We start from the raw sequence: 15551 nt of genomic DNA, 5'->3' as shown, positions 1-15551 counted from the left end.
CCTACGGTGGACTTGTTGGTTGTTGCCTTGTTGGTGTAGTTGTTTGTTCCTCGTAGAAATTTATTGTGGGTTAAGGCTTATAAAAAAAAAACCTATCTTTTTCTACCTTACAATAAGGAAAATTTCACATTTACTACCGGACAAAGCACCCTAACTCACAATTGCTACCCCTTTAATTTTTTATTTTATATTACTAACACACACAAAAAAAAAACTAACTGTTAAAATAATTACCACTTAACAGATTCTGTTAAAGAATCGTTAGTGGGGCCCACACCATTAACTACCTCCATCTAACTCCTTCTCTCACCCCGTAACTATCTTCTCCCTTTCTCTCTATTCTCCCATTTATTTTACTGAACCTCCATAATTGACCAAGTATAAGTTTTTTTTTTCCCTTTTTTTCTTTACGCATCTTTCTCTCTCTTTCACTTGGTCGATTTGTTTCTCTCTCTATCTTACCTTAAGATCTAGGGTTTGAGTGCGTGTACGAATTTGATTGAAGGGGTAGGTCCACCTGGGAGCATCGTCATCTTCCTTGCTAAAGTGGAAGCTTGAAGAATCTGCTGACAGCAATTGACAAGTAACAACCCTTTTTCGTACTTGTAGTGGTCCAACAAAGCATCAATGGTGGTCAATTTGCAATAAAATACTGTTAGTGTGGGCAATTTAGACAAAATTGTTGTTTAAGTAAACCCTAGATTTCTGCGCTTAGGTAATAAAATTATTTACTAATTGTGTAATTAATTAATCATGTGTGGGTATTGTAGACACCCATTTGTGTCTCCCCAAAACCAAACCCGGTGATGAGTATCTTTCACGTCGAATCATAATCGAATGAAGCGAAAGTGTGAAAAGTTTAGTGTTGCAGACAGTTTTAATTTCTTTTCTCTTCTCTCTGTTTTTAAAAACTTATTTTAAGAAAACAGCTAATCCAGTTTGGTTGGTCCATGATATGGGTCCAATAGTAGTGTAGTTGGATAGGGCTTGACAAGACCTTTCCAACGATATATTATAATCCCAATTCCGATGAATATTGAGGAAGTTATGACCAATTTACTAAACTAGGCCCGGTTTGAGCCTTATATGCGGCCCAATGATCTAGGGGAGGGCCTAATATGATTTATCATTCCTAATGCAATTAGGAATGGTTTTAGTCTTCTAGATTCTTCTAGAAGGTTCTTTTCATTCCTAATTCAATTAGCATTGATAAATTGACTTTTGTTGACTTTTCAGAGTTTTAATTAAAATCAAAGAACATTTTTGAGGAAAATACGATTTTATCCTCCTGTACGACAATTTTTATCTGATTTTAGGAAAACGCGTAATTTTCCAGATCAGCGCCAAACGCCAGCTGTAGCGCCTGGCGCTAACGTTGGCGCATGGCGCCAACAGCTAGCGTTGGCGCTGGTTCTGTTTTCTGTGCGCCAATACTCTGTTTTGGATATTTTATCTTTTTGGCTGATTTTCTCTATAAATAACGTATTAAAAACTCCGTTTTCATTCACCTATAACCAGTTTTCAATTCTTTCTTATTCTCTTTTATAATCATTCACCAATAATCATCAATTCTCTTATTCTTTCTCTTTATTTTCCTAAACTAGCTTTTCTCATACAAAATTCCGCATTCATTAGATCTAGATACACCTAGCCATATTCGAAGTTGCCTTCGCCCTAGACGTGAAAGGTTTTAATTTCTGAGGGTTTGGTCCCAAGTCTCTCTTTCAATTATTTAATTTAATTGTTGTTTATTATTTTCCTTGAAGTTACTAACGTGTGTATTTTGTTATTAGAAAGAGGTACGAGGCATCAAAGTAAGTACTTTAATGGTTTTTATTGATGTTATGGTATAGAGTTCATGCTTAGATTGTTATGATATTCCTAGTATCATGTCTAGGGTAATTTTAATACTAAATATGATTGTTACGATGCCTTTTATGTTCTTCCTAATATTTATGATCGTTAGTATCATGTTAGGGCTAAAGCTTTGATTTTTATTGCTTAGTGACATGCTAGGGTTTGTTATTAATCTTGTTAGTATCATGCCTAGGATCTTGCTATTATTATTATGCTTTAATGTTGATATGATTATTTTAATCATGATTTATGATTATGATTTTATGATTATAATTGTTATAATTTATGATGATGATGATTATTATTATTATTATTATTATTATTATTATTATTATTATTATTATTATTATTATTATTATTATTATTATTATTATTATTTTGATGATGATTATTTTATTTATGATGATTATTATAATTGATGATTATGTTGCTTGATATTTATTTATTGCTTGATCACGCCTTTTATGCATGTTTAAAGGGAATTTTGTACTTGTAATCACGCTTAATAAGACAATTAATAATCTTGTTTAGGGTTAATATGATTATAATTCAAGTGATCGCCAATAATAGTTTTATTTGTGCATTAAATTCAACCAACATAGATAAACAGGTTTAGGGTTAATCCTATTGATTGCATGTTAGTCAGAAAGCGCACATGAATACGATCAGAATAAAGTAGAGGCCTATTATTAAGGCAGGTTCAATCTCTTTTAGGTTGGATTTGTACCTTCATCCCTGAACCCTTATTTGGTTCAAGAACTTATGGAGTTGACGATCTCTTGGATCGTTAAGGGGTGTAACCTTCACCCTGTAAACGGTTTACAAGTTCCTACAACTTGTTGGCGACTCTTGATATGTCTGTTTTATATAGTGTTTTACCCCCGTCCCGTGGTCATTATTAGTAGTGTTTTTGGCTCTTTCGGCCCACTTTTATTACTAATATGTGTTTTCTAGTGTTTTCGTAGTTTTGGTTGAGTTTTGCAGGGAATTGCACCTTTGGAGCATTTTCCCGGGATTTTTGTGAAGCAACTACGAGCATTGGAAGAACGCGACCACTTTTGGAGCCCAAGGCCGGTTAGAGCCATCGAGCCCGTGATTAAGGGCTCGGTATTTGGAATACCGAGGTTTGGACCGAGTATTCAAGACCCGAAGAGGAGATCCGGATTGGGCCGAGAAGTCGAGCCCAATCGGAAGTCCAAAGCCTCGAAGAGCCACAAGGGCCCGATCAGGCAAGCTTAGCTCGATCGGGCAAGAAGCGTAGCAAGCCAAGGACGAGTGGCCCAAGGTGCGCTCGATCGTGCGAGGGTTAGCACGATCGGGCGGTGCTGCTGAGGAGAATGTGCTAGCAAAAAGGCGCGCCCGATCGGGCGGCCTTTAGCCCGATCGGGCGCGTGTTTCTGGAGAAGTGTTTTTGACGAGCAATTAGTTTCTAATTAGGAGTTGTTTTTAGTTTTGTTTAAATTCGTTTTTGTACGGATTAATTAGAATTCCCTTCTACTTCTTCTTCTCTTAATCTTCTTTCTCTTAGACTTTCTCTCTCTACTTAGTATTTCTCTCTCTCTAAACCTTTGTTATTATTTCTTTGATTAATTCCAGATTATTTGGTAACGATTTCTTTTCCCTTAATCTTAGTTATTTAATTTATTTCTCTCATCATGATTGTTTTTATTATTTTGATTAGTTTAGTTTTTAATATGTGTGAGTAGTTTAATTTCTAGGGTTTATGGGGATCTAATAAATAATATGAAGGGGTAAATTATTGTTGTTAATTATCAATGCTAGATTAATTTCCTATTGATTGATTTAATGCTCTATGACTAGATTAGGCCTATCTTTTATGCATGAGTTTGACAATATTGATTCAAGAATCGAGAGATGAGAATTGATGTTTAGGTCTACTTTCAATAGGCAAGTTAATTTATAAATGGTTAAGTCAAGATTCGAGAGATGAGATTTAATACCGATAGATTAATTGTGTGATTGTAATAAGTAGCGTGAGCCCTTTACAATCTGATTAATTGATGCATTGATGATTGACTATTATTGATTGTTGGTATTGCATGATAATTTCTTATTGGATTGTTTTAATGTTTTACAATTGCGGCTTGTAAAAGTATAACAATATTAAATTGATGAATCGAGCAGATGTTAATTTGATATTAAAGGCTATTTTCAATAAGAACTTAGATCTAGTAAATTGCGAGAGCCTGTTGGATCTATGTTGGTTAATAAATTGCGAGAGCCTGTTAATCATGTTATTTATGCAATGTCAATGATTGATTACCTTGTTTTACCCTGGAGTATTATTTATTGGTGAACCTATGCCCTAGATCCCTTTATATATTGTTTTCTCCCTACTCTTACTCTTTTTGGTTTAGTTTCTTATTCAACTTTAAATATTGGTTACTTAAATAGTTTAGATTATATTAATAAATTAGGAGTAAAAAGACTAGTTTCCCTGTGGAGATCGACCCTACTTCCCTATCTACCTTAGTTAGTGATTTAGGTATTTATTTTTGATTAGGGGATACGACTTTACCCTGTCAAAATTTGGCGCCGTTGCCGGGGAAACGGTTTTATTTTTATTTCTGATTGTTTTTGTAGTCTAGATTATTTCTCTTTTGTCTCAGAGAGCGTCAGTTCTCTGAGACAAATCTCATATTTGCTTCTAGTTTTTGTTTATGCCCAGGTGTTCCAGATCAGGTTACATCCCTTTCGATCCTGAGATCGAACGTTCCTTCCATAGACAGAAAAACTTCTACAAGCAAATTCTGGCGGATTCTGGTGATACCAACAATAATCACCGCGATCCTCCGACTGATTCTAGCAATTCAGAGATATCATCAGACACAGAATCAGAGATGGCGGCTCCAAAGAAGCTTAGTGATTATTCACAACCAAAGTTTGCGGATTTCCCACATCTCACCCCTACTCCGGCTCTTGATGGGATTCAATTCGAAATCAAACCCCAATTTATAACGATGATAGAGAGGAAGCAATTCAGTGGAGCCAAGGGTGAAGACCCGAATCTTCACATTGCCGACTATTGTCAATATTGCAACACCATCAGGCAAGCCGGGGTCACTCAAGACCAAATCAGGGAGATTCTTTTTCCCTTTTCATTAACTGGAAAAGCTAAATTGTGGTTTAATGGCTTAAATAGAACTACACTTGGTATAACTGACTGGGAAACTCTTGTTTTGAATTTTTATAACAAATATTATCCTGCAGAGAGAACAGCAGTACTACGGAGTGCGATTCAGAACTTCGCCCAAGAAGCCGATGAGTCTTTATATGAGGCTTGGGAGAGGTTCAAGGACCTACAAAGAGAATGCCCCCACCATAATTTAGCACAATGGCAGTTAATCCAAGCCTTTTATAACGGCATTGGAAATTCCTCTAGAACAATTTTAGACTCTGCAGCTAGTGGGAGATTTATGAATCTTAATGTTGATGATGCAGGTCAGGTTATCGAAGATATGGCGATACACAATTCCCAATATGGGAATCCCAGAGGATTTGCTAACAAGGGGAAACATAGTGTCAACTCTGTATCCTTTTTGCAAGCTCAACTGACCTCTATTTGTCAAAAATTAGATAATCTGAGCACTGCTAATGTAGCTAATGTTTCTGCAATTAATAATAATTCTAATGAGGCTTTCTGTGAAAATTGTGGTATTGTAGGTCATTGGGAGCAGGATTGCAGGAGTTCCGTGGAGCAAGTTAATGCCTTCCAAGCTTATAGGCAGAATAACCCATACTCCAATCCTGGGTATCGGAATCATCCATACCTTTCCTACCGGAGCACTAATGTTCAAAATCCACCACCACAAGAAACACAGGTGCCACAGCAACAGCAGCAAAAATACTATCATCCCAATGCTAGCCAGAAAAATCAACCACAACAACCCCCCTCATATTCTGACCCTTCTTTGGGGGAAATTAGAGCAATGTTGGTCAATATGCAAAAGCACATGGAGAGCAGGGATGCGACAATTGACCAAATTCTGGCGCTTAATAAAATTGTAGATAATCAAATTGCGCAACTCTCCGCTACCCTACAAGCACGCCAACAGGGAGCTCTGCCGGCACATCCGACTAGGCCTACGGATCAAGCATTTGCAATTACTGTAAGGAGTGGTTTAAACTATGAAGGGCCCTCTATGCCCGGAGTTGATGAACCTATTTTATTAAATAATGCTAATCTTGATTCCATTAAACCAAACAATGTAGTTGCTAGCCCTGCAGGGCTAGAGGATAATACTAACATATCTAATTCTACATTGCAGGGTAAAACTCCGGAGAAGATGGCTACTCCAGGCAAGGAGAAGAATGTTCAAAAGCCAATTATCAAACTTCCTTTCCCCAATCGTCAATCAAAGACAAACCTGGATAAGCAGTTTGGTAAGTTCTTGGAGGTGGTTAAAGATCTGAAGGTAACAGTTCCCTTTACTGAATTGATCACACAAATCCCCTCATATGCAAAATTTATGAAAGAAATTTTGACGAGAAAAAGGTCTATTAGTGAGGTAGAGACAGTAGCTTTCACTGCAGAGTGTAGTGCCGTACTTCAAAATAATTCCCCACCTAAATTGAAAGATCCGGGTAGTTTTTCTATCCCTTGTCATATTGGTAATCTTCTGATTGACAATGCATTATGTGATTTGGGTGCTAGTGTTAGCATCATGCCATTATCTGTGTGTTCTAAGTTGAATATGGGTAAATTAAAAGCTACCAATATAACTCTGCAAATGGCCGACCGTTCTTTCAAATACCCCCTAGGTGTTTTAGAGGATGTCCCCGTTAGAGTAGGTAAATTTTATATACCTGTGGATTTTGTTGTTCTTGATATGGCTGAGGATATGCAAACCCCAATTATTTTGGGTAGACCATTCCTTAACACTGCAGGAGCAGTCATAGATGTAAGAAGTGGTAAGCTAACACTATCAGTAGGGGACGATAAAGTGGTTTTTAATCTGAATAATGCCCCCAAAAGCTCCATGACTGAGGAGAAATGTTTCAGTGTTAATGTGGTTGTAAATTATTCTAACAAGCCCCAAGCTCTTGAAAAATATCCCTTAGAGGCGGTATCTTGTGTTGCATCCCTTTCAGATGAGATAGACAAATGGCAGAAGGAAGTCGATGCAATAGAAAGAGCACTCTACAATGTTGGTCTTGGTTTCGAGGATGAACAAGTGGAACCGATCGAGCAAGTTGTGCGAATCGAGCCTACAGTAAGTGTTCCGCCAGATCGAGTTGCAAGTGTTGAGCGCAATGACAAGTTGAAGCAACATTCGATCGAAGAAGGGTTTTTAGTGCGTCACATTGAAAATCCCCTATTCCAAGTCAAGGAGGATCCACTACATAAGGCAACTTGGCGTCCCACAGGTTATGTCAGGAAGCCGCATCGTAGCTTAAACATCACTAGACCGGGTGGGAAACCACCCGATCAAGCGTTAGGTAAAGGGTCCTAGGAATTGTACTTGGTAAGAAGGTCGTGCGGGACCTATATAAACCAGCGCTTTGCGGGAGGCAACCCGTATTTTATGCTTTCTAGATTAGTTCTTCTTTTCTCTCTTTTTTATTTTTATTTTAGAGAGGTGAGGAGAGTGATATTTCATCAGTTTTAAGTGTCGTTGTACAGGTATGAATTTGACAGGTATAAAGACTTAGAAAATTTGTTTTGAAGAAGAAGCAAAATCGGAGAAACCCCAGTGCTTGGTACGGGCCCGATCGGGCTAGGCTCGCCCGATCGGGCGTGCAAGTGAGGCAAAAATCGGAGCAAAATTCGCCCGATCGGGCGCGCAAGCAATCCAGATTTCAGCCTATTATTCGCCCGATCGGGCGCGGCTGCCCGATCGGGCGCGAGAGGAAACCTGGAAACAAGGTCTATTTTCGCCCGATCGGGTGATCATCGAGTAAGAAGAAAAGAAATATCGGGCAAAGCTCGCCCGATCGGGCGAGCAAAGGGCGAAAATTACGTTCGAGTTCGCGCCCGATCGGGCGGAGCTTGCCCGATCGGGCGCGCCTTCAGGCCGTCCCCCTTTATTTTCTTTTCTCCTCTTTCTTTCCTCATTTTCTCCTTATTTCATCTTCTTCATTCACTTTCTCTCTCTAAAACCTCCATTTTCACACCTTCAACTCACATTTCAATCCAAGATCTCTTCCAATTCTTCCATCTAAACTTAAAAATTCTTACATTTTCCAACTCCTCTCATCTTCCTCTATAATCTACACTAAATTTTCAACACTTTCTCTCAATTTCTTCTCAAACCCTAAGAGAGAGAAAGCTTCAATTCCTACTATTTTCACTCTAAAATGGCTTTCAAGAGGTCTAGGACTATTCGGGGTGAAGGATCGAGGCAACAAGCACCTACCATTGACCCGGAGCTGCAAATTCCGGGGTGGGAGAGGGTGGTCATCACCACCCATGAGCAAAGGCAGAGGATGCTCAACCTCGTCACACGGCAGGTAATTCCTACCCGTTTTATTCATCATCCTACGCTTTCTAGACTAGGAATTGATAAATATGTTGAAAAACTGTTCAAGGGAATTGGCATGAGTGGTTTGTTCCAATTACATTATGATACATATGATTATTTGACTTTAGAATTCATTTCTAGTTTTAACGTCATAAAATCAAATGCTCTAATCTCTCATGTTCAATTTCGTTTGTTTAATAAAGATATTAGATTGTCTTTGAAGGATTTCGGTAAATTGTTTGAATTGAAAGCCGATAGACCGATTGAACCACCCCAAGACAACATTACTTTTGTCTACCGTGCTTTAACAGGGAATCCCAACTTAAACCTCCAACATGCCAAGGGCACTTGGATTCAACATCCCGTGCCAAAACTTTGGCAACGGTTTGTTGGTCTCACCATCTTTGGGAGGCATGAACCGGCTAATGTGAGGAGAGATGAACTAGAACTATTAGGATCATACATGATTCCTAAGAGTGACAAGCTTAACATAGTTCATAGGATGGCCCAACACTTTCAAAGGGTGGCCAATGCGACCGAATCGGGTAGGTCTAGGGTCCCAATTTACTTTGGTGGGTTAGTAACCCACATTGCGGTCAAATACCTTAGTTGGACCCCTGATGATAATGGTAAGGTAGCCGGACCAACCCTAATGGACGCACCCTACTTAGGAGGCCTTAACTAGATAAATGTGATAGGGGGTGAGACTTGGTGGGTAATTCATAGGGAGTCGGGTAGGAAAGACAACGCTTTCACCTTGCCTAGCCCGACCTTGACCAATTTTGAGAAGGGTCTTCCCTCCTATACCTTTGATTTAGGAGACCAAGGGGAGGCCCAAGCACACCACCAAGCACCTCCCTCACCACCACAACATTTCCACCAACCATCACCCCAACACTACACACATAACATTCCCACTTCCTCAACCAACTACAACATCGACCCTAACGCCCCATATGACTTTTCGGCTTTTAGAAGCCAATTGGATCGGATAGAGAGTGGGCAAGGGAGGATGAAGGGTATGGTTAGGAATTTGGACTCTAGGATAGGAGCCCTAGATGCTAGGGTTGGAGTTGTGGAGAGGAACCTAGGGCGGGGTTTATACCCCATGTATGATGATTACGCCCGTCAGGGGGCTATTCCCCCCGATTCACTTGCCCCTAATTGGTTCCAATACCCCCAAGGGGGTTACACGGACCCAAGTGCCTTCGGTACCTACGTGGACTATTCATCGGTCCATGGATATGGGACCGATGCTCCTTTTGGTGGGTTTGGGGGGAATGTAGACCCTACCTATTTTGCAGGGGGTTCGGGCTACGGAGGTGGTGGTTCGAGCCATGGAGGGGTCGGTTCTAGCCATGGTGGTGGCGGCTATTCGAGGATGGATGAGGATGAGGAGTAGGTTACACTCCCAAGTCAATGAGGGCATTGCTTGATTTGGCTTGGGGGGGGTAATCTTTCGCTTGGTAACTCTCTTTCCTTTCTCTCTATTTATTTGCTTTCCTAGTGTAGTTTTTATTGCTTTCCTTATATTTGAAAAATACAAAAAAAATTAAAAATAAAAAATTCAAAAATACGTTCCAATGAATTGTAAATCATGCTTCCCTGTGCCCCATACTTGAGAAAATTGTTTTGATTCTTGGTATTTGATGATGGATATTGTGGATTTGTTGGTCATGATTTGAAGTCTAATTGTTTGGATTCCTTAACTTGCGTCAATTTTGCCTAATTACTTGTGAATATAGTGCTTGACTAGTTGATTTGGTTAGGAAATGTGTGATAGTTCCATAATTCCTGGTATGTCAATGAATTTGAGTATTGATTTGCAACTATGAGTAGTGTTTCATGACTTTTTATTATGCACATGAGGAGGACGAAGGCGTTCATTCTTTAGGTAGCCTTCAGAGTATTTAGATACATTTGTTCCCTTCTTGTCACCCATGTTGTTGCTTGTGCCCTTTTATTGTTTATAACCACATTACAAGCCTATATGAGCCCCATTGGTTACTAGTCCCAAGCTTGGCTTGGGGGAGCTATTAGTTGGTGAGGTGAGGGAGTTGTGATGTGCATATTATTTGCACAATGTGGGAATAAAAGAAGAGTTATTGTTCTTTGATATTTGATTGGAAAATATTGATGTTGTGTTTCAAAGTTGAAATTTCCAATATGAGTTGAAAAGAAAAAAAAAAGAGCAAAAGAAAAATGTTTAATGTTCAAATGTTCTAAGTGAAGGTTAATCAAAAGAAAGAAAAAAAAAAGGGGTTGAGTTTCAATGTAAATATTTTAAGTTATGAGTTCAAGGTTTGTTATTCACTCTTGTTCTACATTACCATATTTTTATGAGTGAAATTGTGAGTGTTGGGATTGTTTTATTGTTTGGAGTATATTTGGTGGATTGTTGTTTGGAGTTGGTTATGTTGGAGATGTGTATGATCACTATTTTTTATCATGGTTATTAGGATTTGGCTCCCTTAATGCATAGCTTTTCTCTCACATAATCCCAAATTTATCCTACCTTTACTCTAGCCTTACATTACAAGCTTAAAAGACCTTCCGACCTTGTGCATAGAAGTTATGTAAATGTGAAAGTGTTGTTTTTCAATGCAAGTTATGACTTGACATATTTCGAGTCGAATAGTAGGATGAGCGTTCAATGTTTTTATACACACGAGAGTGTGAGTTGGGAGGGCATTGTTCACATTAAAGGGGTTGGGTGGAGAGCGATCGAGTACATTCTTTACTCGCCACATAAATGAGAGTCAAGTGTGTGAGCACTAGTCTTGAATTCTATATGCTCTTTTAGTTTGCTCTACTTGACAATTGTTGAGGAGGAAAGGTGATTAGATGAATAAGATTGATTGATGTTGAAGCATGTTCATTTAATTTTACCTTGAATCGTTGGTTGTTGATTTGATTATTGGGGTGAAGTATGTTTTATATGTTCATTGATGAGCTCTTTGCTTAGGGACAAGCAAAGGTTTGGCTTGGGGGAGTTTGATATGTCCATTTTATATAGTGTTTTATCCCCGTCCCTTGGTCGTTATTAGTTGTGTTTTTGGCTCTTTCGGGCCACTTTTATTACTAATTTGTGTGTTCTAGTGTTTTCGTAGTTTTAGTTGTATTTTACAGGAAATTGCACTCTTGGAGAATTTTCCCGGGCTTTATGGATCGACTACGGAAGCTAGAAGGACACGACCACTCTTGAAGCCCAGGATCGGTGAGAGCCGGTGATTAAGGGCTCGGTATGTGATACCGGGGCTATTGGATCAATTAATCAAGACCCGATGAGGAAATCCGGATTGGGCCGAGGAATCGAGCCCAATCGAAATCCAAGCCTCAGAGAAGAAGCCGGGCCCGATCGGGCAAGCATACGCCCGATCGGGCGAGTGCACGCAAAAGCAAACCTCAAGGAAGAAGCGCGCCCGATCGGGTGAGCGTAGGCTCGATCGGGCGCAGCATACCAAGCAAGGGCAGAGTAAAAAGGCGGGCCCGATCGGGCGGCCCTTCGCCCGATCGGGCGCGTGTTTTTCTTAGTAGCTGATTAGTTTAGTTTTAATTCTTGTTTTAGGAAAGGTTTAAATACGATTATGTACGGAATTATTAGAGTACCTTCTTTCTTAGACTTTCTCTCTCTACTTAGTATTTTTCTCTCTCTTAAATTCTCTCTAAACTTTAAATTTTCTCTAAACTTTTGTTCTTAATACTTCTTTTAATTCCAGATTTATTTTTGGCACAATTTCTTCCCTTTTAATTTCAGCTATTTTAATTGCTTTCTTGATTATGCTTTTAATTATTTACTTGATTGGGTTAGTTATGATGATTAGTGAGTAGTTCCATTCTAGGGTTTATGGGGATCCATAATTAATATGAAGGAATAGTTTGTTATTATTGATTATTGATATTGCATGATAATTTCCTATTGAATTGTTTTAATTCTTTGCAATTAGATTATGAATCGAGCAGATGTAATTTGATTGTGAGTGAACCTGTGACCCTAGGCTTCCTTATTATTGTTGTTTCTTTTCTCCCTAAACTTATTCTTCGTAGTATAGAATTCATACCTAAAAATATTGGTTACTTAGATAATTTAGATTATAATAATTAATTAGAATTAAAAAGACCTGTTTCCCTGTGGAGTTCGACCCTACTTCCCTATCTACTTTAGTTAGTGATTTAAGTAATTATTTTTGATTAGGGGATACGACTTTACCCTGTCAAAATTTGGCGCCGTTGCCGGGGAAACGGTTTCATTTTTGTTTTCTAATTATATTTTTGTAGTCTAGATTATCCCCCTTTTTTCCTCAGAGAACATTAGTTCTTTGAGGCAATTCTCATATTTGTCTTTAGTTCTTTGTTTATGCCCAGGTGTTCCAGATCAGGTTACATCCCTTTTGATCTTGAGATCGAGCGTTCTTTTCGTAGGCAAAGGAGACTCTATAGAAAAATTCTGGCGGGTTCTGAGGAGGACAACGATCGAAGAGATCCTCCCTCTGATTCTAGTGACACAGATATTCCTTCAGATTCAGAATCAGAGATGACGACCCAGAAGAAACTCAGTGACTATTCGCAACCGAAGCTCACAGATTTCCCGCACCTTACTCCCACTCCGGCTCTAGATGGATTTCAATTTGAAATCAAGCCCCAATTTATCACTATGATAGAGAGGAACCAGTTCAGCGAAGCTAAGGGTGAAGATCCCAATCTTCACATCGCAGATTTCTGCCAATATTGTAACACCATTAAACAAGCTGGGGTCACGCAAGACCAAATCAGGGAGATTCTTTTTCCCTTTTCATTATGTGGCAAAGCAAAATTATGGTTTAATGGTTTGAATAGAACTGCACTTGGTATTACTGACTGGGAAACTCTTGCTTTGAATTTTTATAATAAATATTATCCTGCAGAGAGAACAGCGGTGCTAAGGAGTGCTATTCAGAATTTCGCTCAAGAGGCCGACGAAACATTATATGAGGCTTGGGAGAGGTTCAAGGATCTACAGAGAGAGTGCCCCCACCACAATCTAGCACAATGGCAATTGATCCAAGCATTTTATAATGGACTTGGAAATTCTTCTAGATCAGTACTAGATTCGGCAGCTAGTGGGAGGTTTATGAATTTAAATGTGGATGATGCAGGACAGGTTATCGAAGACATGGCAATACACAATTCCCAATATGGGAATCCGAGAGGGTTTTCAAATAAAGGAAAACATAGTGTCGATTCCGTATCCTTTTTGCAAGCTCAATTAACATCTATTTGTTAAAAATTAGATAATCTTACTGCTGCTCCTAACTCTGTAGCTAATGTTTCTGCTGTTGCTAACCATGAAGCTTTTTGTGAAAATTGTGGAATTGTAGGTCATTGGGAGCAAGATTGTAGGAGCTCTATGGAACAAGTTAATGCCTTTCAAACCTATAGGCAAAATAACCCCTATTCCAATTCCTACAATGCCGGTTATAAAAATCATCCTTATTTTTCATACCGGAACACCAATGTACAAAATCCTCCACCTCCACAACAACCACAACAGCAAACACCACCACAGCAAAAATATTATCATCCTAATTCTGGCCAAAAAAGCCAAGCATCACCCTCATCATCTTCCGACCCTGCCATGACAGAAATTAGATCAATGCTTGCCAACATGCAAAAGCATATGGAGAGTAGGGATGCGCAAATTGATTCTATCCTAGCCCATAATAAAATCATGGACAATCAATTTGCACAACTTTCATCTACCCTACAATCCCGTCAGCAGGGAGCTCTACCATCACAACCTATCCATCCTACAGATCATGCTAATGCAATCACTCTAAGGAGTGGTTCACATTATGATGGACCTCCTATGCCAAAGGAAGATGGACCAGTTCCTGATCTAGATTCCTCGATACCAAACGGTAATCCTGCTAGCCCTGCAGGGCTACAAATAGATACTCACCCTACTAATGTTTCTGTGCAGGGTAAATTGCAGGATAAGGGAGGAGATGTGCAGAGCCCAATTATCAAGCTTCCATTCCCTAATAGACAACTGAAGAGTAAGCTTGATAAACAATTCGGTAAGTTTTTAGAGGTTGTGAAAAACCTGCAGGTAACAGTTCCTTTCACTGATTTAATCACTCAAGTACCTGCTTATGCTAAATTTATGAAAGACATTTTGACTAGGAAAAGGGCCTTTAATGAAGTAGAAACTGTAGCTTTCACAGAGGAGTGTAGCGCTTATTTGCAAAATAAATCCCCTCCTAAATTAAAGGATCCCGGTAGTTTTTCTATCCCTTGTCACATTGGGAATATTTTTATTGATAAAGCTTTGTGTGATTTGGGTGCTAGTGTTAGTGTCATGCCATCATCTATCTGCGCTAAATTAAATATGGGAGAATTAAATATTACTAATATAACTTTGCAAATGGCAGATCGTTCGGTAAAATACCCCTTAGGTATTTCAGAGGACGTACCTGTCAGAGTTGGTAAATTTTTCATTCCTGTTGATTTTGTTGTTTTAGATATGGCAGAGGACACACAAATACCCATTATATTAGGTAGGCCTTTCCTCCACACTGCAGGAGCGATTATTGATGTAAAAAATGGTAAACTAACCCTTTCTGTTGGTGACGATAATGTTACCTTCAATTTAGGGAAGGTTTTGAAAGGGCCTATGTTAGAGGAAAATTGTTGCTACATTGATACAATTGATATAATGGACGATATTTGTGATGATAGCTTGCCACAGGTTCTTGCGAAGGATCCCTTAGAGGAAGTTCTCTGCGGGAATTTATCTAGCGACAATGCAAGCGTTTGGGGTAATGAGGTACAGGATATTGAAAAGGCTCTTTCCTTAAAAGAGTTAAGCCCCAAGGAGACAATGAAGGTAGTAAATTTAGTTCAGGAATCAAAACCCGCAGAGGTCAAGAAACCTGAGCTAAAACCTCTCCCTTCTCATTTAAAATATGTTTTTCTTGATGAACAGGAACTACACCCCGTGATCATCAGTACTGCACTCACTGACCTACAATCTTCCCAACTTCTAAGGGTTCTCAAAACCCATAAGAAGACTATAGGGTACAGTATTGATGATCTCAAGGGTATTAGCCCTGATTTTTGTATGCACAGGATTCATCTAGAGGAAAATTACAAGCCCTGCATTCAACCCCAATGAAGATTAAATCCCAACATGTAGGAAGTAGTCAAGAAGGAGGTGATAAAATTACTTGATGC

The 15551-nt window shown here is 39.1% G+C and overlaps 1 non-coding gene across 1 annotated transcript; it reads right to left on the bottom strand.

The window, feature by feature from the left end:
• Positions 1-5099: 5099 nt before the first annotated feature.
• On the bottom strand, positions 5100-5206 carry LOC145557093 (small nucleolar RNA R71). The gene has a single exon (XR_014092167.1). It is a non-coding gene; the product is annotated as a small nucleolar RNA R71 (small nucleolar RNA).
• Between the last annotated feature and the right edge of the window lie 10345 nt (positions 5207-15551).

This window comes from Chenopodium album, chromosome 8, assembly GCF_948465745.1.
Source record: "Chenopodium album chromosome 8, dcCheAlbu1.1, whole genome shotgun sequence".
Classification (NCBI taxonomy): domain Eukaryota; kingdom Viridiplantae; phylum Streptophyta; class Magnoliopsida; order Caryophyllales; family Amaranthaceae; genus Chenopodium; species Chenopodium album.
This window is presented reverse-complemented; position numbering and strand designations above follow the sequence as displayed.